This window comes from Zea mays, chromosome 4, assembly GCF_902167145.1.
Source record: "Zea mays cultivar B73 chromosome 4, Zm-B73-REFERENCE-NAM-5.0, whole genome shotgun sequence".
In the NCBI taxonomy this organism is placed as follows: domain Eukaryota; kingdom Viridiplantae; phylum Streptophyta; class Magnoliopsida; order Poales; family Poaceae; genus Zea; species Zea mays.
The window spans coordinates 202,212,925-202,235,190 of NC_050099.1; the positions used below are offsets into that span (position 1 = coordinate 202,212,925).

The 22,266-nt window shown below is 41.5% G+C and overlaps 1 long non-coding RNA gene across 3 annotated transcripts; it reads right to left on the minus strand.

The window, feature by feature from the left end:
• Positions 1-14,029: 14,029 nt before the first annotated feature.
• LOC103654449 (uncharacterized) lies at positions 14,030-21,947 on the minus strand. Of its 3 annotated transcripts, none has more exons than XR_002269280.2 (11): positions 19,582-21,947; positions 19,074-19,384; positions 18,792-18,850; positions 17,912-18,041; positions 17,627-17,733; positions 17,180-17,514; positions 16,468-16,647; positions 16,018-16,323; positions 15,044-15,571; positions 14,571-14,944; positions 14,030-14,482 (listed from the first exon to the last, which is right to left on the minus strand). It is a non-coding gene; the product is annotated as an uncharacterized lncRNA (long non-coding RNA). The 3 variants fall into 3 exon arrangements; XR_566123.3 differs by having other exon boundaries at positions 15,044-15,718; XR_002269281.2 differs by lacking the exon at positions 18,792-18,850 and having other exon boundaries at positions 15,044-15,718.
• Between the last annotated feature and the right edge of the window lie 319 nt (positions 21,948-22,266).

Consider the following 22,266-nt stretch of genomic DNA (forward strand, 5'->3'; position numbering starts at 1 on the left):
TACCTGGATGATAGTGAATTTCTAATTCGTAGTATTTGATTAGCTCTAACCACCTTCAATGCCTCATATTCAGCTCCGACTGGATGAATATGTAATTCAAACTCTTGTGATCTGTATAAACATCACACTTCTGTCCATACAGGTAGTGCCTCCATGTCTTGAGTGCATGAACCACTGCTACTAACTCCAGGTCATGGATTGAGTAATTTTTCTCATGAACCTTCAGCCGTCGAGACGAATATGCCACAACTCTTCCCTCTTGCATCAATACACATCCCAAGTCGGTTTAGAAAGTATCGCAATAAACCGAGAATGGATTGTGAACATAAGGCAGAATTAAGACAGACGCTGTTTAGGTGCTAACCAATTGATCCTACATATAAAGGGTGTCGAAGCGGTGGCGTCTACCTATATCTAATTGTGATGCGACGAAAGTATGGAAGTGCTCCGTAAGGACATCGGCAGGGATGAATGCTGCGCCAAGGAGGGAAACTGAGCAAAAAGTGGTTCTACGGGTAGAACTGATCAACACGTCCTAACCGAGGGGACAGATGTAAAAAATCTCTTTTATCTTCTATCTCAAGTTCTTTCATTTCTTCTATTCTCCAACACGCCTTTTGATATTATATGTCGACGTTTTAGATGGACTTGCTTATCATAGGGCGTCTTTGCTAGCTATACGTATTCCTGAAGGTCTTTCCAGGAGATGTTCGTGGATTTATCAGGCGGACAACGAGAGTCTAATCAGTGTCATCGACCTCATCGCCCTTGGGACTCCCTCCACTGCGTGTCCAAGCCTTGTACGGTTTAGCTCCTATTGATGTGTCACGTAAGACTAGGTCCTATCTACGTCACCTAAGACTATCTCTAGTGGTATCCTGTATATGCCTCTTTTAAAAGGTTTTCTACTCTATATCTCAATTCTCTCCAATAAAATTACATATGTGACATCCAAAATTATACTCATTTCTTATGTATTACTGGCTCCACGTGTAATATATACACAAAAAAAAATCCATATATATCACTCAATGGCACATAAAGAATGAGTATAAATTTTAATGGCACACAGGGAATTTTTCCATGTATCAAAGACCCGAATATTTTTAGCTCTTGGTTTTTTATATGTATGTATTTCTCGTACCCTTAAATATCATGTATATAACTTAATTCTACTTCATTGTCTAAAGTACAAAAATGAATATAGGAGAGGAGTGTCTCTATATAAATAGGATGGAGGAGTGTCCTCTATATTTAGAGGAAGTTCAGAGGACACTATTGAATAATATAGAGGAGAGAATACCCTCTATATTTAGTGTAAAGAAGGGTTTATGGTCTTCCATTGAAGACAGTCTAAGACTGTCTCCAGTAACGTCCTCTATATACATTCTTTATATCTGTCATTTACAGTCTTATTTAAAAGATTTCATCCTCTATATTTTCTTCCTCTCCAACAACGTTATCTAAATCACGTCCTCTATACACGTACCTATATTTTAGACATTTATTTTTATTTTTATTTTTATACATACGTATTTGTCATACTCTCAAATATATTGTACATATTTTAGTTTTGCTAAACCGGTTGTATAAAGTATTAAAATAGATAGATAACCGTTTAAATAAACTTTATATACAGAAATCCAGCAACGTCCTCTAAAATCCTTTAGAGGAAGCTGCTGTAGCGAGTAGAGGACGACTTTATCCTCTAAATTTAGCGTTGTTGGAGCTAGTTAACACTGTAAGCTGGTAAGCTGCCAACCAACTAAAGCTATTGCACTTCATCCACTACTCGCCAACACCCTGACACACTTGCCATGCTCAATACCTGCACTCCACATGTTGCGTATTCAATGTTGCAACATGTAAGCTCTAGAGACGGTGAGCTTCTTATGGATAATCTGGTCATTTTATGAGGTATGCATTTAGGTTCCTGACCTAACATCTCCTCATAAGACAGTTTTGACCAGTAGGCCAATTGAATTGGTACTAGGGCTGGACGAAATGCTCGTGGCTCGCTGGCTCGCTCGGTTCATGGCCAGCTCGGCTCGGCTCGGATCGGCTCGTTTGAATTTTTTTCACGAGCTGAGCTGACATCCTAGCTCGGTTCGTTAACGAGCCAGCTCGGTTCGTTAACGAGCCAGCTCGCGAGCTAAACGAGCTACCATATTCCAGCAAAACGAAATTATATGCATATCATTTACAGAATAATTGATGAACATGTTATATATACGTGAGATGTTTATGGCCTATGAATTAAACTAATGATTAATGAACTATGTCTATGTGTTAATTTGGTCTATGCAAATATAATTATGCGTTAAACTGATGAACATGTATGTGAAATGTGAATTAATGAGTGCTGAATTGTGCTAATTTAGTGTTATATTGGTGTGGTTTGTGAAACTATGAGTATAATTACTATTTTATATTGTTAAATTAGTTTAAAATTAACTAAAAAATAATTATCATATACATTTTATTTTTTTCTGCTCTGGCTCGCGAGCTAAACGAGCCAGCTCGAGCTCGTAAACGAGCCGAGCCGAGCTGACTCTGTGGCTCGTTATCTTAACGAGCCGAGCCGAGCTGGCTCGTTATCCACCCCTAATTGGTACTGAGGAGGTGATGAAGCTCCAGGGCCTGGATTGTTTATCTTTTACTAGCACTTCATCTCTGTTAGGTAGTAGGTGCAATCTAGGTTTTTTTTTTCTTTTGTCATTTTGATACAAACAGTTTGAATAACTGGCAATGTTTGTTCACTCTATCTGTCCATCATGTCTCACATTGGTACTAAGTGTTGACCCGGCCTCTCTATCTACTACACGCTTTATTGTCGTCATGGTCCTGCATGTGCCAAAGTTTCTTCCTTCTGCAACACGGTATATTGGTGGTCCTAATTCATGAATCTGGAGGTACGTACGTACCTGGTATGTATTGTAGCAGAGACACCTGCTTTCCATGAGTACTGTAGCCAGTGTAGGCGGCCAAGATTATGCGGTATCATGCTCGAATTGTGTCTGTAGCCAGTGTACTCCTCGTCGAGTGAATGGCCGCCGCAGCGAGCTGTGTTCATGAGAAGGGCATATGGGAAGAGGACGGATAGGTACATGCATGATGTTGGTTGGTACATGCATGTGCTTAGTTAATAATGCCTTAATTGTGATGTTGTCTTCCCTCCTTCCATGGCCACCCAATCAGCAGCCTCCAGCTATTGTTTGTACAACTATCACTACCGGAATCGCGTTCTTTGCCGAGTGTCTAAGACACTCGACAAAGGCTATTTTACACTCGGCAAAGGCTTTGCCGAGTGTAACACTCGGCAAAGAACACTCGGCAAAGATTTTATCGGCAAAGGGTTCTTTGTCGAGTGCTTTTTTTCGGACACTCGGCAAAGTCACTTTGCCGAGTGTCAAAAAGCACTCGGCAAAGGAAAAACACTCGGCAAATTAAGAATCGAAAAAATTAAAAAAAATAGCAAAACATTTTTAAAATTCTAGGAACAACTCTCCAACCCTACCCTACTATTACTTTACCCGTTGGCCTATCATTTTTCACTATTATTTTGAATCAAACTTATATGTTTTGTAAATGATGAGATTCGAACTCGCAACCTCTCTCTCGCGCATACCCTCCTATACCACTACACTACTACACCAATTATGTTTACAAGTAGAATTTTTTTTGGATGACAAACTATATGAGTGGTACAGATCTTATTGCCTGCTAGAAAATGACCCGTTATAAGATAATAAATTCATGTAAAAATGTAGTAGTATGTGTACCAGAATGATTTCAAGTTTAGAATTTAGAAACTTACACCTACAAGAACATGATCAATTACTGACATGTTTACATTTAGATTTAGATGTTGTCTTTGTATCTATATATAGACATATATAGACTGCTTCACATTATCACATACGACTAAAACATGAAGAAACACACCCTCTTGGCTCTTGCTACATCTAAAGAATCAACATAGGAAGTTGGTGTTTGCCTTTTGTGGATGCATGATCTGTGCTGGTGCTGTATTTGGATAGGAATACGTGCAAGTAACTATATCGATATGGCCTAGTCCATTTGCTGGGAATACACCATAATATCTCTCTCTATTCCGTAGGTCTGATTAGTCGTTCTGTTAATTTTCCTTTCTTATATGCACGGAATTGAATGTCCACAAAAGCAACCAACTTCTGAATAAACTCATTTTGAGCTAGTTTGGAAACTTAAATCCCATCCAGAATTCTCGAGTATTGAGTGATAAATTAGGATATTTTACTCTCATTCGTTCTCCGGGAATTTCAGAAAGGATTTAAGTTTCCAAACTAGCCATACGGTGTTTATTCCACTGAAATCTTTGGGCAAGGGTCCAATGTTCCTTCGCTGTAGCGCGTTTGTATCTGATTATTAGTATAAGAGCAACTCCAAAAGTTTATTTATAAATCATAGCTAAATTGTTAAGGGCGATAGGCCTTAGGGTAGCTGGACCTGGGCTCTAGAGTTCATAGCCGTGATCCGTGGTTAAGTGAGGCGAGGTTTTGCCCCTCAGCACACCCGACCGGTTGGAGAAGAGAGAGAGGTTAGAGAATTTCTTTCTTGATTCGTGGTGTCCCTATTACAAGCTAATATATAGGCCACCAGCTAAACAAACTTTCCAAATCTTAAGGACCAAGCCAACCGGCTACCAACCGACTAAGGCCTTGCTCGTTTGTCTCGGATTACACCCGAAATCGTTCCAGCTAATCAAAGTTTATATAAATTAGAGAAGCAATCCGGTTAGGAATCGTTCCGACCCACCAATCCTGCACAAACGAACAAGGCCTAAACAATAAACAAAATTTCCTAATCTTAAGGACCAAGCCAACCAACTAAACAAACTCTCCTAAATCTAAGGGCTAGCTGCTATCGCGCCCTCTACGGATGTCTCTAGCGCGCCGCTGCCTTGAGTAGGCTTGGCCCCACATGACATCTCTCTCTCGACGACCAGCTCGTCCTCGAGTTGGAACTACGGTTGCTTGTCGCGGAAACAATCCATGTCTTCCTAGGTGGCCGGTGCTACGGACTGCCTCTTCCAGTGAATGAGCACCTGACGAAGACCGCGAGCCAGACGATAGCGAACAACCCGCTCTGGTTCTAGAGCCACTACACCGATGTTGATGGTCGACAGTGGAGGTGGAACATCTGGTGGTGGCCCTATGAACTTCTTGAGAAGACCTACATGGACGACATCGTGTAGCTTGGCACGGGGAGATAGCGCGAGGCGGACAACGACCTCGTTGATGCGGTCGGTGATATGGTACGACCCGAAGAAGTGGGGCTTCAGCTTGCCCTTGGTCTCATGTGAAAGAGAGATGACTGTTGGGGGCCTCTCTCTGCCGAAGGTCCTCAAAATAAACTAACTGCTTTGATTCATCTAACAAGCATGCTACAGGACTAAATGCCAAAGATAAAATAGCGAGGCGAGAAACGCAAGGGGCACGACAAAGCTTCGACAATTACCACAGTCACAGCTTCGGCTCAAGCTAATTCTGAATGTCTCGCAACAAGCCAGTTCAAGAATGAAAAGACAACTTTGTCCTTAATATTTGTATTAGAGCAAATGTATAGAAATGGAGGGCACAACTGTAATCTCACCTGGGTTGTGTCCCAGGCCTGTAATTAGATGAACAGTACCCTTGTACTGTTCACACCTGATCATTGGAGAGGGTTATTCGAGAGAGCTTGAGGCGTAATCTCGATTGCTCACTTCCCGAAGGTCATCCTTGTATTTCCCTTCACGCGGAGCCGAAGGTACAATTGTAATCATTTGTTGTTGTATTGTCCAAAGTATGATCTTATTAACATAAGTAAATGATAAAAAGAAGGATTTATCCCTTATTATTTGTTTATCATTTATTAAATATGAATGCTTTTGTTCCGTTATAGACTTTCACTTACAAACAACCTTAGAAGACGGACTATTTTGTAAGTGAAGTTGTGTACTCTCTATTATCTTCGTCCAAGAACCATTATCTTTGAGAAAGACAATGCTTTCGAGGACGAAGGTCCTTAATGTTTAACATTGTGTCGCCTTGTTTTTAATCCACAACAATTGAAAATAAGTGACCAACATTGGCATCCACCTCCGGTGAACTCACTTTCATTGAAGCAAAAGAAGGAAGCCCAACGCAGAGTTCAACATGTTGGAGTGCAGGGCCCAACATCAAGTCTAGATGGTCTCATATTCTGATCACCTTCTCCCAAGAAGACCTTTAGCTCAAGGACTACCCACATAATGATGCCATGGTCATATCATGTGTTATAAAAGGGTTTTTGGTTCACAATGTTCTAGTGGACATAGGCAGTGCAGCAACCATCATCTTTGCTAAAGCCTTCAGACAGATGCAAGAGCCAGCGGACACGATACAAGATGCAATGCACCCTCTATGTGGCTTCGAAGGGAAACAAATAGCAGCACTTGGCAAGATAACAATGCCAGTTACATTTGGCTACACCCAGCATATCTATGCATGAAGATACCATCAAATCAGGGTCTAATCTCTATACATGGAAGTCAAGAGGCTGCAAGGAGAGCCAAAGGAAGTTGGATAGACTCCAAATCCATCCACAACATAGATGAAGCTGAAACTCACCAGGAGAAGCACGTAAAGGACAAAGCAGCTTCGGCAGATCAGCCAAAAGCCATACTCTTATGTGAAGATATAGCTGATCAGAAAGTGTTGTTCGGATCTCAGTTGATCGAAGAGCAAGAACAGAATCTAAAAAAGTTCTTGTTCAACAACAAAGATGTCTTTGCTTGGTCAGCCAATGACCTATGTGGTGTTAACAGAAGTATCATCGAACACTCTCTCAATGTAGATCCTACCATCAGACCAAGAAAACAAAAGCTTCCGAAAATGTTGGAGGATAAAGCAGAAGGAGCAAGAAACGAAGTCAAAAGACTCCTCAGTGGTAGAGTAATCAGAGAAGTTACTTACCCAGAGTGGCTTGCTAACACTGTGATGGTAAAAAGGCAAATGGAAAATGGAGGATGTTTATTGATTTCACAGATCTCAACAAGGCGTGCCCAAAGGATGAATTTCCTTTGCCAAGGATAGATTCCCTCATAGATGCAGCGGCCACTTCAGAACTCATGAGCCTGTTAGATTGCTATTCACGATATCACCAGATACGGATGAAGAAAGAAGATGAGCCTAAAACAAGCTTCATTACCCCAAGTGGTACATACTGTTACCTTTGGATGCCTAAGGGGCTCAAGAATGCTGGAGGAAGCTTCAGTAGAATGACATCAAAGGTGTTAAGTACTCAAATTGGCAGAAATGTTTTAACCTATGTTGACAACATCATAGTCAGAAGTACGAAACAAGGAGACCATATAACATATCTGTAAGAAACATTTGCTAGCTTCAGACAAGTAGGCCTTAAGCTAAATCCAGAAAAATGCATCTTTAGAGTGAAGAAGGGAAAGTTCCTTGGCTATCTTGTGTCAACCAAAGGAATCGAAGCCAACCCAAGCAAGATAGAAGTAATACTTTGGATGGAACCGCCGAAGTCCAGAAAAGGTGCCCAATGGTTGGCAGGTAGATTAGCATCACTAAACAGTTTATCTCAAGGTCTGTAGAAAGAAACCTGCCTTTCTTTGAGGTATTGAAATCAATAGAACTATTTCATTGGGGATCGGCTCAGCGGAAGGCCTTCGAGGATTTAAAGCAATATCTCATACATCTGACAACCTTGTCTCCACCTTCGCTAGGAGCCACACTTCTCATATACATATCTGCCTCTCATTCTGTTGTCAGTGCGGCATTAGTTCAAGAAAAGCAAGAGGGCCAGATGAAGAAACAAATGCGAGTTTACTTTGTCTCAGAAGTCTTGAGCCCATCTAAGAAGAATTACACGTAATTGGAGAAGGTGCTATATGCTGTACTCATGGCCTCCAGAAAGCTTCGGCATTATTTTCAATCTCACCACATAGTCGTACCTACGACACAACCTTTAAATGATATCATAAGAAACAGGGAAGCCATAGGAAGGGTCGAAAAGTGGGCCGCGGAGCTCAATGAATTTACCATCGATTTTGTTCATCGGTCATCAATCCAATCCCAGGCGTTAGCAGACTTTATCGCTGATTGGACGCCAAGGGCTCAGGACGAAGAGCGGGAACTAGATGAAGAGGTATGAACAATGTTTTGTGATGGATCATGGGGAACCTTCGGTGTAGGTGCTGCAGCGATTCTATTCTCACCGTCAAAAATAAAGACTTCTTATATAGCCAAGCTAGACTTCCAATGTACAAATAACATTGCGGAGTATGAAGCAGTATTACTAGGACTTCGGAAACTCAAGGCCATGGGAGTAAGAAGGGCAATCTTGAAGTATGATTCTCATGTAATCAAGGGGCATGTTGACAAGAGCAACAGAGCAAGAGACCCAAAGCTATAAAATATCTCGACACAGTCTGAAGGATGCAAGCTTCCTTTGAAGGGTTTTTAGTAAAGAATATTCCAAGAGGAGATAACGAACAAGCAGATCTACTAGCCAAGTCAGTAGCACAGGGGCTGCCACTCCCACCAGAGGCCTTTTTTTAAACTCTCAAAGCACCTTCGGTCGACCTTATATAAAGAGTTGTACTTACAATATCACCAACACACAGTGAGTATTGGAGATTAGAAATTATATATTTCCTTCAGGGCAATTACCCTTCGGATGACGAAGCTTATATCATAAGAATGCAGGCTAGGACAAGACCATACATGATAATAGAAGGGGAATTGTTTAAGCAATGAGTCTGTTCACCACTGCTAAAGTGGCTATCCAGAACCGAAGGTCAAGAACTGATGAAAGAAATTCATTGAGGCATATGTGGTGCTCACATCGGATCCAGGTCATTGTTGGGAAAAGTTTTTAGGCAAGGATTGTACTGGCCAAAAGCTACTTCGAATGCATCAGTCTTGGTATAGAAATGTGACAATTGCCAGAGATCAAAAGCACCTTCGTCTCTAACCCAACTAATTCAGCCTACTTGGCCATTACAAAGATGGGGAATTGATTTATTGGGACCATTACCACCGGCTCAGGGAAACTTAAGATACGTTGCGGTAACGGTCGAGTATTTCTCTAAATGGATTGAAGCTAAACCATGAGCAACAATAACGTTGGCCATGGTTCAAAACTTTTACTGGCAGAACATTATTTGTCGCCGCGGAGTGTCGAAGGCCATCACAGTTGATGATGGAGCGCAATTCAACTCTGAAGCTTTCAGGACCTTTTGTGATCAAATCGGAATAGATATACACTTTGCATTAGTAAGGCAATCAGAATCTAAAGGCCTGGTAGTGTGAGCAAATGATGTCACCCTTACAGGAATAATGAGATCAATTTTCAACCTACCGAAGGGCAAGTGGCCACATGAGTTGGTAAAGGTGGTATGGAACCATAACACTTCGGTCTTAAGATCAACACGTTTCACCACATTCAAGCTCTTTTATGGGGATGAGAGAAAAACTCCAGAAGAAGCAAAAATAGGATCAATATGAACCATAACTTCGGTAGATGATGAAGATGCTTGCAAAACGTCAAAAGACTCAATAGAAGGGATCAGACTTCAGGCAATTGACCACATTAATAAATATCAAGCTGAAACAGTCAAATGGCGAGATAGGAAAGTTAAGCTAAAGAATATCAAGCCAGGACATTTTTTGCTTCAGAGGGTGGCTAATCCAGAAACAGTAGGGAAGCTACAACTCAAGTGAGAAGGGCCTTTCTTGTTGGTATCTTTGGCTAGACCAAGATCTTACAGGCTAAGAGACATGGAAGGAAATGATATTCCAAGGTCCTAGAATGCTCATGAGCTTCGAAGGTATTATGTATGACAACATGTAATTTTTTCGTTTTTATGGTTCCCTTTTTTCCTTTCAAGTGGGGACAAAGGTTTTAATGGGGCCATATTTTATAATTTTCATTTTTTCAGCCCTTTCAATACAAGGGAAAATTCCCCCATATGTAAAATGTAAAATCTGAGCTTACACCATCGAGTGTAAAAAAGAAAAAGCAAAAGCTCCGAAGTCATTCCTAAGGGAATGCAGAGCTCAAAAATCATATGGTAAAGGTGAAGAAGCTCCAAAGTCATTCCTAAGGGAATGCAGAGTTTAAAATACCACCTAGTAAAGGTGACGAGACTCCAAAGTCGTTCGTAAGGGTACAGAGTCTATTTTTCTTTTTACCTTCTGCAAAAGGCATACAATCTTGCATAACGCATGGTATCATAAGTCGCATTCATACAAGCATTCATCATAGACATTATAGCTTCATCGCATCATCACATTTCGCATGAAAACTAATATGAAGCTCATTATGCTTTGTTGTGAACGAAAAGAAGGGAAGGTGTTTTTTGCCTTTCGGCTCAAAAAGAAGAATATCACGGTTTCGTCCACAACAAAGCAAATGGATACATCAAAAGGTAACATTACATGTTGTTTTTACATATTTAAAAAAACTTAAATATCATCCCTCGTTGGTTTTTCATCAAGTACAATATGTTACAAAACGAAGGTCTTTAAGCATTTTTCAGGATCTCTTCATGAACTGCAGCTTCGGCTCATCACTCTTCGCGAAGTATCGGACGCTGAGGGAGACTTGTGGGACCTCGCAAGTAGACGTGCATCGTACCTGAGGTGCGAGAACCAGAGGCGTCCTGTTGAGTGTCATCGTCGTTGTCCTGCTACGTCGCATGGATAGCGGCCTGCTGCTCCACCTCCTATTGTGCGGCGGCGTCCTGCTGCTCCTCCTCCTCATCCATCCTACGAGTGCTCCTCCTCCACCTCCCCCTCCTCATCCTATGGTACCTTCTGTTTGAACTAGGAAATGAAATCAGATAATCCATTTCCTACACCATTTCTAAGAAGGGTATCATAATCCAGTGGAGTTGGGTCCCTTGATCGATGCTAGAATTCATGAAGAAATTGCTCCATGTATGGCATCACCTCTTCAAGGTTGCTTAATACATATAGCATGGCGCCACTCTTCATGTATCAGGGTCTTGGTGGTTGAACCAATTGGGCTTCCGAGTTTCCCTCGAAAAATGCTGAGGTTCGATTCATTTTCACCATCATTGTAACGAGGGGGTGGATTATGCACACTCTGCAGTTTGTCACCATAGTAAGTTGTTGTCAAGTTTGACACCTACTCCAGTATATACGCCTCTACAATGGAAGCCATGATTTTGCATTTATTTCTACATTTCTTTCAAATAGTCTTTAGACATATCTCGATTGGATAGCACCAACGTCCCTACATGGGCCCGCCAATAATGCCTCGTACAGGAGATGAATCAAATGTTGCATCAGATTGAAGAAGTTGGGTGGAAAGATCTTCTCCAGCTTACACACTAAAACAGATGCCATTCTTTCCAAGTCTGCAATCATGGTTCGAGATAACTCTTTGGCACAAAGTTGGTGGAAGATATAGCTCAACACTACAAGTGCTAGCCAAACATGCTTAAAGGACATAGCCTTGAACCATCGCCAGAAGAATTCGTTCAATCCATATGTGGAAGTCATGACTCTTTATCACTAAGACTCGTATAGTAGATAAGTTCACCCCCTACTCAGGTTAGCTGTATAATGTGGGCCCTGCTCAGGACGAAATTGGCCTTAGGACTTCTCCATGTCTTTCCACCACTAGACGACTTCATTTCTTGGTTTGGTTTATCATATAACACTGCTAGATCCACTCTTCCCTTTACATTATCCTTTGACTTATCAGGAATGTCAATAATTGTCGCCCAAAGTGCTTCAATGGCATTCTTTTTTCAGTGTGCATCATGTCAAGCTCGACTTAAGGGTCCACATATGTTGCTCTCCGTATACCACAAAACCACCTTCTATATTGACCACGAGACCATCTATCTTTTGATGAACTTCAGCACATGTCATCTTTTGTAGGTGGGTTGTCTGTCACTATGACACCTTTCGTAAAGTTCTTGATATCTAGTTGGAATGCATGATTAGGATGGAGAAATTGTTGATATTTATTGAATGATGGATATTTGCCACCTGTTGGGGGCCTCCTTCTTTACCGAAGGTCCTCTAAGCAAAAACACCTTCGGCAGAACGATATGCAAGCAGACACAACACAAAGGTATATGCCGAAGCTTTGGCATGACGACACGCCTTGAGACGAAGGGCAACACCGACTTAAAGAGGAAAAGACTGTTTAGTCCATGATAACTTGTGTCATGTTTATAATTAGTTATTAAGGACATAAATGTAATTTTGACCGGGTTGCATCCTGTGCCTATAAATAGGTGAACAGTACCCCGTACTGTTCACGCGGACTTGTATTCACTCGCACGTCACACTTGGATTCTTACCTTCTGTCAAGCCAAAGTACAAATGTAATTCAATATCGTTAATGTTTATTCATGATTATTCAATAAAAATATATAATAATCTAATGATTTAAGATGTTTATTTGTATTCTTTATATGTAATTCATGCTTTTGTTTTCCATTACATATTGAGATGATGAAGGTATGCCCTTCATAACCTTCGTCTGAAGATCATTATATCCCGAGAGAGATAATGCTTCGAAGGACGAAGGCTTTTAACCATTAACATTTGTGTTGCCTTGTTCTTAACTCATATCATTTGAGAACAAGTCCCCAACACCACCCTTCTTCAACCAAATGAACCTAAGAGGTTTCTTGCAAACAGGGCATGGGAACTTACTGTGAACACACCATGCACAGAATAGCATATACACCGGTAAGTCACGCATGGAGTACTGGTACCAAACATGCATTTTGATGTTTTTTCGTAAGTCCATACCCGTTCCTCCAAAGCACAGACTAATTCATCAATCAAAGGCTCCATGTACACACCCTTTTTATTCCCCAGGTGTCCAAGAATTATCAACGACGCGAATATGTTCTGTCTTTGAAAGCATACGTTGGGAGAGATTGATGGGGATAACAAATATGGTCCACCATGTGTATGGGGCAGTGGTCATTCCATAGGGGTTGAACCCATCTGTGGCTAGCGCAACACGTACATTACGAGCCTCTTCGGCTTTCTCATTGTGAATGGCATCAAAGTGGGTCCATGCTTCACAATCAGATGCGTGTACCATCTTGTCAGGATGGTATCGTTTGTCATTCTTGTGCATGTCATTGGTTTCATGGATTCCTTGGTCAAGTATAGACGTTGGATCCTTGGTATGAACAGAAGGTGGTGTAAGATTGTCATGAGAATTTCGAGTTGCCTCTTCTGTCCATCACCAGATTCTACCTCCATGAACCTAGACGATTTACACTTTGGCTAGTACTTTGCCTCCGCATATTCTTTCCTAAATAGGACGCAACCCTTTGGACAAGCATGTATCTGCTCATATGTCATCTTGAGTGCCTCATACATTCTCTTTGGCAGAACATGATCCTCCAGAAGCAGACTGCTAATAACTGTCAACAATCCATCAAAGGCATCTCGACTTAGACTATACTACGACTTTAATGTCATTACTAGGTATGTGCCCGTGCGTTGCAATGGTAGTAAAAAAATTATATAAAACATAGAAACAGAACGACAAACATTAGTATGATATGCAAACTTTGTACCTTGGAACATTAGCAGGGTAGAGGAGCACGTCGGGGCTTTGACCACGACGTCGTGATGACAAGCACGACAGGGAGAAGATCACGACGTGAGCGAACTTGACGTGTAGCAACGTACGAAGGAGAAGCGACACTCGGCACAGCTTCAGACGTCAGGCGCACATGGCTTGACCACACAGCAGTTAGTGATGACGACGAACTTGGACGATGGCAACGGCTTTCCAGCGTCGTGAACAGAGGGTGCACATGAACAACGAGCTCGACGAGACTTTCGGCGTCGCGAACGGAGGGCGTATGTCGAGCTGGCATCAAACCTATGGCGATAGTTGTGGATCTTCATTTGGCTGTGTATGCATCCATCCCAAGGGTTGAAGATCGTTAAAAAAACTCATGCTCAGGAAGATTTTCTGGCAAAGTCACCTTCTGGTGTGTTCCATGTTGTCGAGGGATGGATATACACCTAATCTTTTTGACTTGAGGATTGTCCTGTGGACTCAGCCCATACAAGAATCCAGTGATTTGTGTACACAGATATGCTATGCGTATGAATTTATTCTATATGTTCTTTGGCATAATGTAAGTGTAACCGGTTTTTGGCAATCAAAACGAATGCCAGTTGGTAACCATTCAACATTTCTTTTGTTGTGTGAGTTAGAGAGAGGCTATCACTATACTAACCTTAATATCATCAGAATTGACATAAATGTGATTTACACGAAGATAAAATTTGTGGCAGAGATGGCTCTAACACATCAATCAGTCTTCGATGCGAATGCTTGTTGCTCATATGGACTTGTGGTTGTGATAATGAGTTCATCTCCGTGCACATTCGCTATCCTTGTGATTACAGCAGCTAACTGAGCAGTCTCTCGACTGCAAAATAAGGTAAAATCAAGAGTGAGCAAACTAACAAAAGTATCTCTAAAAACAAAAACATAGAGGGAAATTTTTTATGCTTTACCTGTTGCTGTGATGGTGGAGCAATTCAGCACCAAGGATGATATCTCGCATTTCAGATTGTGTTAGTGCAGAAGTATTGACATTGTTTTTCTTTGCATAATCAGATAGAATGAAGTCCCTTAGTGCACATACGGCACCAAAGGCTCCCCATCAGTAGGGTTGGAGTAAGGGATTAACTGAGACAAGCCTTTCTAGACAACTCTCACCGCTGCAACAGGCCTAGGATTCAAAAAATGTTTGGCCATAGATTATCTAAAAAATGGACCTAATAAAAGCCTTCATGTTGTTGTAAATAGACCTCCCTTCACCAACTGCTGCAACTATAGTACTGAAGTTATCATCTGCAAGTACCATATCTAAAGCTTCTTTGGCAATCTGAGACAAGTTGATCGGTCAAGGCATCAGACATCTTCTAATAGAAACAAGGAAAAACACGAATATATTTTCATGAAGTGCCTCAGCGTGAATACTCACATGCAAAGCTCGAACCTTCAAGCTGAAACCATCCCTGAGAAGATATTTTCTCTGAAGCTTAAGGACTAAAACTATAAACTAAACAGATGGCTGGTTGTCAGATATATTTTTCAACCACAATGAATAGATTAAAGAGCAACATGTATCAGCTCCAAATTTTGAAATATGCATCAGCAATATATACATACCACATGTCCATATCTCAGTTTTGAGAGCAGATACATGTTGCTTGGGTCATATGTGATTGCGACTTGCAATAAAAAAGAACATAAAAGTGACCATATCTTAAATGCAAAATGCGTGCTAATAGAAGCATTTCTATCAAGCATGCAGACTGAAAACACCAAACCAAAACACAGTGTCAATGCAGTGATCAGAGTATAAAACCAACAATGCCAAGCACAAAATTGAAGAGGCAAACAACTAAAATTTCATAGAAATCCAGGATACAAAGGACTGACATAGGTTCTTTTTTCACTTATATTTGAGAGCGGAGTTGATACACTGCAATTAGTGCTTCAAAAATCCCTACAATAGAGCAACATTGTGTTAGTTTAGTATTTGAATTCAAACGATTTTTAGGAACCTTTTTAGTTAAGGATTTATCCAATGCCTTATGTTTGAATGAACCATAATTGAATTGCAGTGTTCGTGAATCCTCATTCCTGGACTCACCTGTAAAACAAAGAGACATTTCTAAATTTTTACAGAAGAACAAATAAAAGGACTCACCAGATGGTGGGGATGGGAATGCACTGGACAGATCAACTTAATCTCTGGTTGCTGCTGCATGTATTAGGTTATTTTCTAGTCTAAAAACTATCATTGAAGATGAATGTTGTTTTGCTATGAGCCAATGATGATGGATCTATCTATCTATGCATCATATAATAATCATCAATGTTCCGTATATTTATGTATTTTTCTGACAATTTGCAAGTGACACTCGGCCCCTTTTGACTCTAGTAAGATACCTTTTTATCTGAGATGTGGTGCCACAATATATGATATAATAGACTGCCAGGTTGACATTATTTTGAACTCGCAATCTTGTCCTGCCTGTTCACTGTGAATGGCCAATCAAGCAAAGCACTTGCCTGTGTGATGTCCTGTCTGGCATCTGTAGAAGAATTAAGCATGTCTTTGGTAAGTGTTGAATTAGAAGAACTGTACTTCGGCAATTCTAGGATGCGATAGTTCCCGTTAAGTATTTGGAGCTTTGATTCTCCATCGAATGCTGATTTGAAGTAGCAGATTCTATACAAGAGACACCCAAGAGTCTGTAAAAAATCACAAACACTAACGTTAACTCATGGTACTATTAGTATTTAATCAGTACAAAAAAATAATTGCAATTCAATAATATGATAAGCAATATTTGCATAAAACTAGAGTGCAAAATCATAGCTCTAGAGGTGGTTTACCCAGATATCTACTTTCTCACTGGTAACTTATATGAAGGAGTAGTGTGCTTCCTGATGTTATCTTCTTCAATGCCCATCTCCTCAGGTTTATCAAAGCACTTATGATTTGTCGATACACTACCAAAATCACATAGTTTCCATGCCCCATCAGCAGCAAGAACATTTTCTACCTTTAGGTCCCTGCAAATGCAAATGAATTATATTTTTTGTCATAGAGATCTAAAATGAAACTTGGCATAGCAGTTTTCCTGATGGTACAACTTCAAACAGTACAATAACGACAAAAAAGAAAACATAGAATTATCTGTTGCAAACTACAACTGAACAAAGATAGTCCTGAATGCCTTAGATCAAGGAAAACGATCAAGAACAACACCCAAGGATGTGAAAAAGTATCATGCATTAGCAATTAGTTTGCAAACCAAGATGCCGGCTATAGAGCAAACATGAGCTGATTCTACATGCTTTTCTATGTTACATCATTCAACTTGCAAGTTTGGCACTTTGTTAATTGATCCAGTATAACATTGCTGTGAGTATGACATAGATGCAATGTTATGTTCAATGTATAAAAGGCAAACTTGCATCTATTTTGTTTTCACATAAAACATAGATAGATTAACGATGTTAAACAGTTCCATGGAAAAGCAACCACAAAAGCATCAATTGCATAAAAAACACTGTGTACTGCTTGGCTGGAAAGTGGACTCACCTGTGAGCAAGAGGTGGCGTCTGGCAATGCATCGCAAAGACAACATTGCAAACATCTCGGAAGATCAGCGCCAGAGAGCTTCCGTAAGAAGAGGGCGAAGAGGACGACCATGAGGAGGACGTGGGTGTTCTTGAAGCGCAGCCAGGACGCCGCCACCGGCAACGTCGCGCTGCGCACGCGCGAGATGGCGGCGTACGCGCGCCCCCGCAGGTGCCACATCGAGCTGAAGAGGAGCACACGGATCGTCACCCCGTGGCCCAGCAGCATCGACGACCCGATCCTAAAGGAGCCGACGCTCTCTTCCCCGGACTCCCGCGCCAATGGGCACATGAAACCTAGGAGAGATAGAGCTAACTTGAGATTGCATTGGATTGCAGAACCACATTTCTCACTCAGAATTCAACTTTACAGGAATGCTAATAAATGACCATGTTCCTTAGCTTGTACCTCCAGTTTGTCCCAAGAACTTCTTGTCTTGTCCAATGCACAAAAGCACAATAGAAGAACCCAACACTGCCAGCCCGCCTACAGTGCATGCAATCCTTTGCACATAACTATAGAAAGCAAAACAAGATCAGCTGATGTTGCCTTTTCCTGGCAAAAGAAAATAATAATAATAGTATGCAATTTGGTCATTCTCTTCAATAACAGTGTTCCATTGCTTTGTTTGTGCACCGTAGATATTTCAAAGAGTGCCCATAGGGATACAGGAGGCGGAGACCTATCACTTACAATGGCAAAAAGGAGACAGAAACCGCAGAAATCAAGATGATGGCTCCAACGCATATTAACACTATGTTTCCAATGACTTTCTATCGCCTTACTTCTCTGGCTACCTCACTGACATCAAGTGCTTCTTGAACTAATTCCAGATAGAGAAAAAAAGAATCACAAAATGAATTAGAGCATCTCATTAATTATGAAGGTAAAGCTAGAAATGCTTAATATGATTTCTGAAATCATGGGCTGCTGGTGCAGATACTTGCAGGCAATTCATAAACAAATTACAAATAATAGCAAAACGAATTTATCAAGGAAGCGTTGCTAATGTGTCAGCCACCCGCATTATCAAAGAAAAAGAGGCGTGGGCGAGATCCCCGCCTGCCTGCTCAGGCGTGGACAGGATCCATTAGTAGCAGCATCAAGAACAACCCTACGTGAAGTGTAGTGGATTTAGAAAAGCAATAGAAGCAGCATCAAGAACAGCCCTACGTTGCAGATCTATTAAGAAATACAATGGCCCTGTGACCACAATAGTAGCAGCATCAAGAACAACCCTACGTTGCAGTAATACCATATTGGAAAGGCTTTATCTTATTTCTTCTAACTACTAAAATTGGACAGTCTCCAATAATATTGGAGACGACCAGTCTACCCTTTCGGAGAAGGGCTATGACGTAGCACGTGCCCCCGCTCTCGCCCCTCTTGAGGAACTCCTCGTCCGTCTTGAGGTAACCCCTTTTGTTTTGGAACTGTTAATGCTTTAGTTGAGCTGTATAAATTCTAGATTTTTTTGGAATGTAGAAGCACATTTGTGCTAAACCTAAACTTGATTATCGAACCTGAGAAACGACAATTCTAATTATAGGAAAAAATATTTGTAAGGAAGTACCTAGACTTGTCAGCGATCTATTCAATCCCAGGCCCACTTGTAAACAACTTCTTTGTAGCCTTTTTGAAGAGAAGAGATAAGAGAAGACAAGTTGATCATTAGTCATGCAAAATAAATTACTAAGGTTCAAAGTTCAAACAACAGAAATAAGAAATCAATTCTGGAATCATATTTTTTTCATTAGTGTAACTCAATAGACCACCTTTTAGATGCATCCAAGAACAATTGTTATAGTTAAATCAAAAGCAAATAAGAAAAGAATCATAAACCAAGTAAACAAACCTGATTAGTGCTTTAAACATCTGGATAGGCTTGTGTAGTATATGTTGCATCAGGGTTTCCATACAATGTAGTATATGTTGGCTCAGAATTGCCATAAGCCGCAACATACCCTGAGATAGGATTACACAAGAAAGTTAATGCAATCTGGTGGATTCTACGACTATCCTTTTACAACAGGAATGAGATGGCAGGCGAGTCAAAGCTATCTTGTGCCGACAGTCATCTTTGAATATTGGTGTGCTGGCTCTCTTTTGTCCATAGGAAAATGGTTGACTCGTGTAATAATAATTGGCACCGACGTGCATGTGAGCCTATAATTTAAAACATAGAGATGTCAAGATCAGATTCACAGGCTGAGCTGCTTCCTTCCTTGTGCAGTACTTATTTTAAAGATGATTTGTAAAAAAAGGCAATTAAAATAGCAAATAAAAATCTATGACTCTTTTTGGCAAAAACTAACAACGTCAAAAGCTTGATGTTCCATTATTTGAAACACAATGGTACTTACGTTTAGGAAGAAGGGATCCTAAAGTGTATAGTTCATACAAGAAGGTGACGTCAACTGCAAGTCCAAAATAAATAAAGATTATCCTAGTCCAAAATAAATGATCTTGGACCATAAAAATTGACCTGAACCATAAAAATTATGATTCTAATGTCTGAACTTCCCTGATGAGTTGTCCAACATTAAACCATACCTTTTTTCTCATTTCGTGCTAGGATCAAGGCCTTGCTACCTCTACCAAGTAATCTGGATGTTGAATTTAGCAGCAGAGTAGAGCAGAATAACCTTAGGATGCAGGTATTTTTACAAACTGGTGTCATGTGTTTTATAGTTTGGTGCATCTAATCATTATAGAAAGGGGTGTTAATTACTACTTCAGTACTTCTGAACGAGCAAAGTGATGATGCAGAACGAGGGCACATGGCACTTGGTAACTGCTACTTTTGCAGAAAATGCAGTATAATGCAAAACCTTGTAATGGACTGACACTGGTACCATCTATACTGTCTGAAGTCACTGTCCAGGCTGAACATTTAAATCAGTCAAAATTTGCCTAAAATACTTTATTGGGTTACAAACAAATGACATTTATATGCAGCTAAAAACTATGGCCGCTAATATTGAGATCCATGAAATGATTCTATAAAAACGAACTACAGATTGTTGAAGTGATACAAGCTATACCATTTCTGATCGATAACAGAAATCGTAGGGGAATGGATGTGCTGATTCAACTGGTCATAGAATTTTTGTGCAGATCTCAGCATATAAGTGCATGATCTATGGCAATGCTACTGCTATTCTGCTACCTGAACCTGTCGTACTGCTACTCTTCTACTCTCTCGTGAGCGACAATCAAAGGAAGCTCATTGCTACTACTCTACTACCTAAACCAGGCGTGAGCATCACATTATGCAAATGAAGTCACCTCTGCTCTCGATGTCAATGTCGTCAATATTGTCCAAATCGATGTCTTAGCATGGTTTACTTCATACTGTTCTAGCAGAACTTGGTTAATCCCACAAAGGAAAAATGCCATAGTTTCCTAGAGATATCAATTGCAGTGCTAAGAACAAGCAGAGAGGGGAAAACACCAACGAATCATTGAGGTGGTTGCCCTGTATGTGTGATTGCACATAGTAGTTCACATGATTTGTTAGCTCCACGATCCCCGCTTCTGGGTTTACTCTTTTGACTGCTAAATCACCAACATTTGCTAGTCTTCCCTGAGCAAATGACAAAGATGACAAATTCTTCGATATATATAGATATACTAATTTGACAGACTCACAACCAAAACTCCACCCAATTAAGTACCTTGTAGATGGTATTAGACTGGGTAAGTAAAAAAGGCAATTAAAATAGTAAATAAAAATCTATGACTCTTTTTGGCAAAAACTATCAACGTCAAAATCTATGATTGCATTAAAAGCTTGATGTATCAGGATATCTCGCTGTCCAAATCATTTCTGTATATACATGCATAGTTTCAACAAGATGCTATTTTTGTCATCACAAGTTCACAACCTAAATCAACCTCAGTTCAAACAAACAAGGAACAGAAACAGAATATCAAGTAAAACTGACCTATACCAAGCACCGGATGCGGGGAGACTTCTCTTCGCAGCGAGGCAGTCAAGGAGGAAGTCTGTCATGGGACAGTGCCCGCAGGCTGCGGTCCAGACATGCACGGCATGGACCGCTTGCCGGAATTGCCGCGCCGTCGTTGTGTGGCCCCCTGCCGTGAGGCTGCCTAGGAAGAGCTCGGTGCTAGCGGCGACGAGCAGGGCCTCCTCACTCTTCAGCTTCTAGATGTCCGGGAAGATGGGGAGGAGGTGGCGGAGCAGAACCTCCCGTGATGGGAAGCAGCAGGCCCGCTTGGTCGGGTGATGGTGGTGGGAAGGGTACGGAGGGGATGAAGGGGAACGTACGAGCTCGTCGCCGAAGATGGAGGAGGACCGCTTGCCTCCTCCCAGATCCCATCACAGTGGCCTTGCTGCTCCCAGATCCCATCGCGGTGGCGCGCAGTGGGATTGAGTAGGAGGCGAGGCCGCGACAGAGATCACGACGTGCGTGGCGGAGATCCGCTGGCGAGCAGGGAGATCCTCATGCGTGGTTCTAGCGGTGGCACGACTGGCACGGTGGAGGCATGCAGCACGGCGGGGGCGCACGGAGCTCCCAGATCCCATCGCGGTGGCCTTGCTGCACCTTCCATGGAGCCGGGGCGGGGTCACTGATGGTGGGGCAAGGCTGGCTAGGGGCGAGCATCGCGTCGATTGCGGGGGCGAGGAACATGGACGCGCCTTCCATCGACAGCATGGGCGAGCATCACGGTGGAGGGGTGACTTTCCATAGGCGAGGAGAGACGGGCGGGGGCACGCGAACCACGGTGGTGTCGCGGGTGCGGAGGCAGAACAGTGGTGCACGGGGTGTGGACGCCTACACTACAGGCTTATAGAGTAGTAGAGATACGTCCAATGGCATCCAGTTGAGAAACATTTGTCTTGTTGTCAAGGAGTTTCTGTGTCACGTCAAACATGTCGTAGAATGCTTTTACGGTCGCCTTTGGCTTGTCATCTGTACTTCCTTCGATGAATTATTCCTCGTGATAGTCGTTCAACATGTCCACTACCCTGGCATCAGCATCATAACCCTCGATGTGTTGTATCACCACCTCCTCTCTCATAC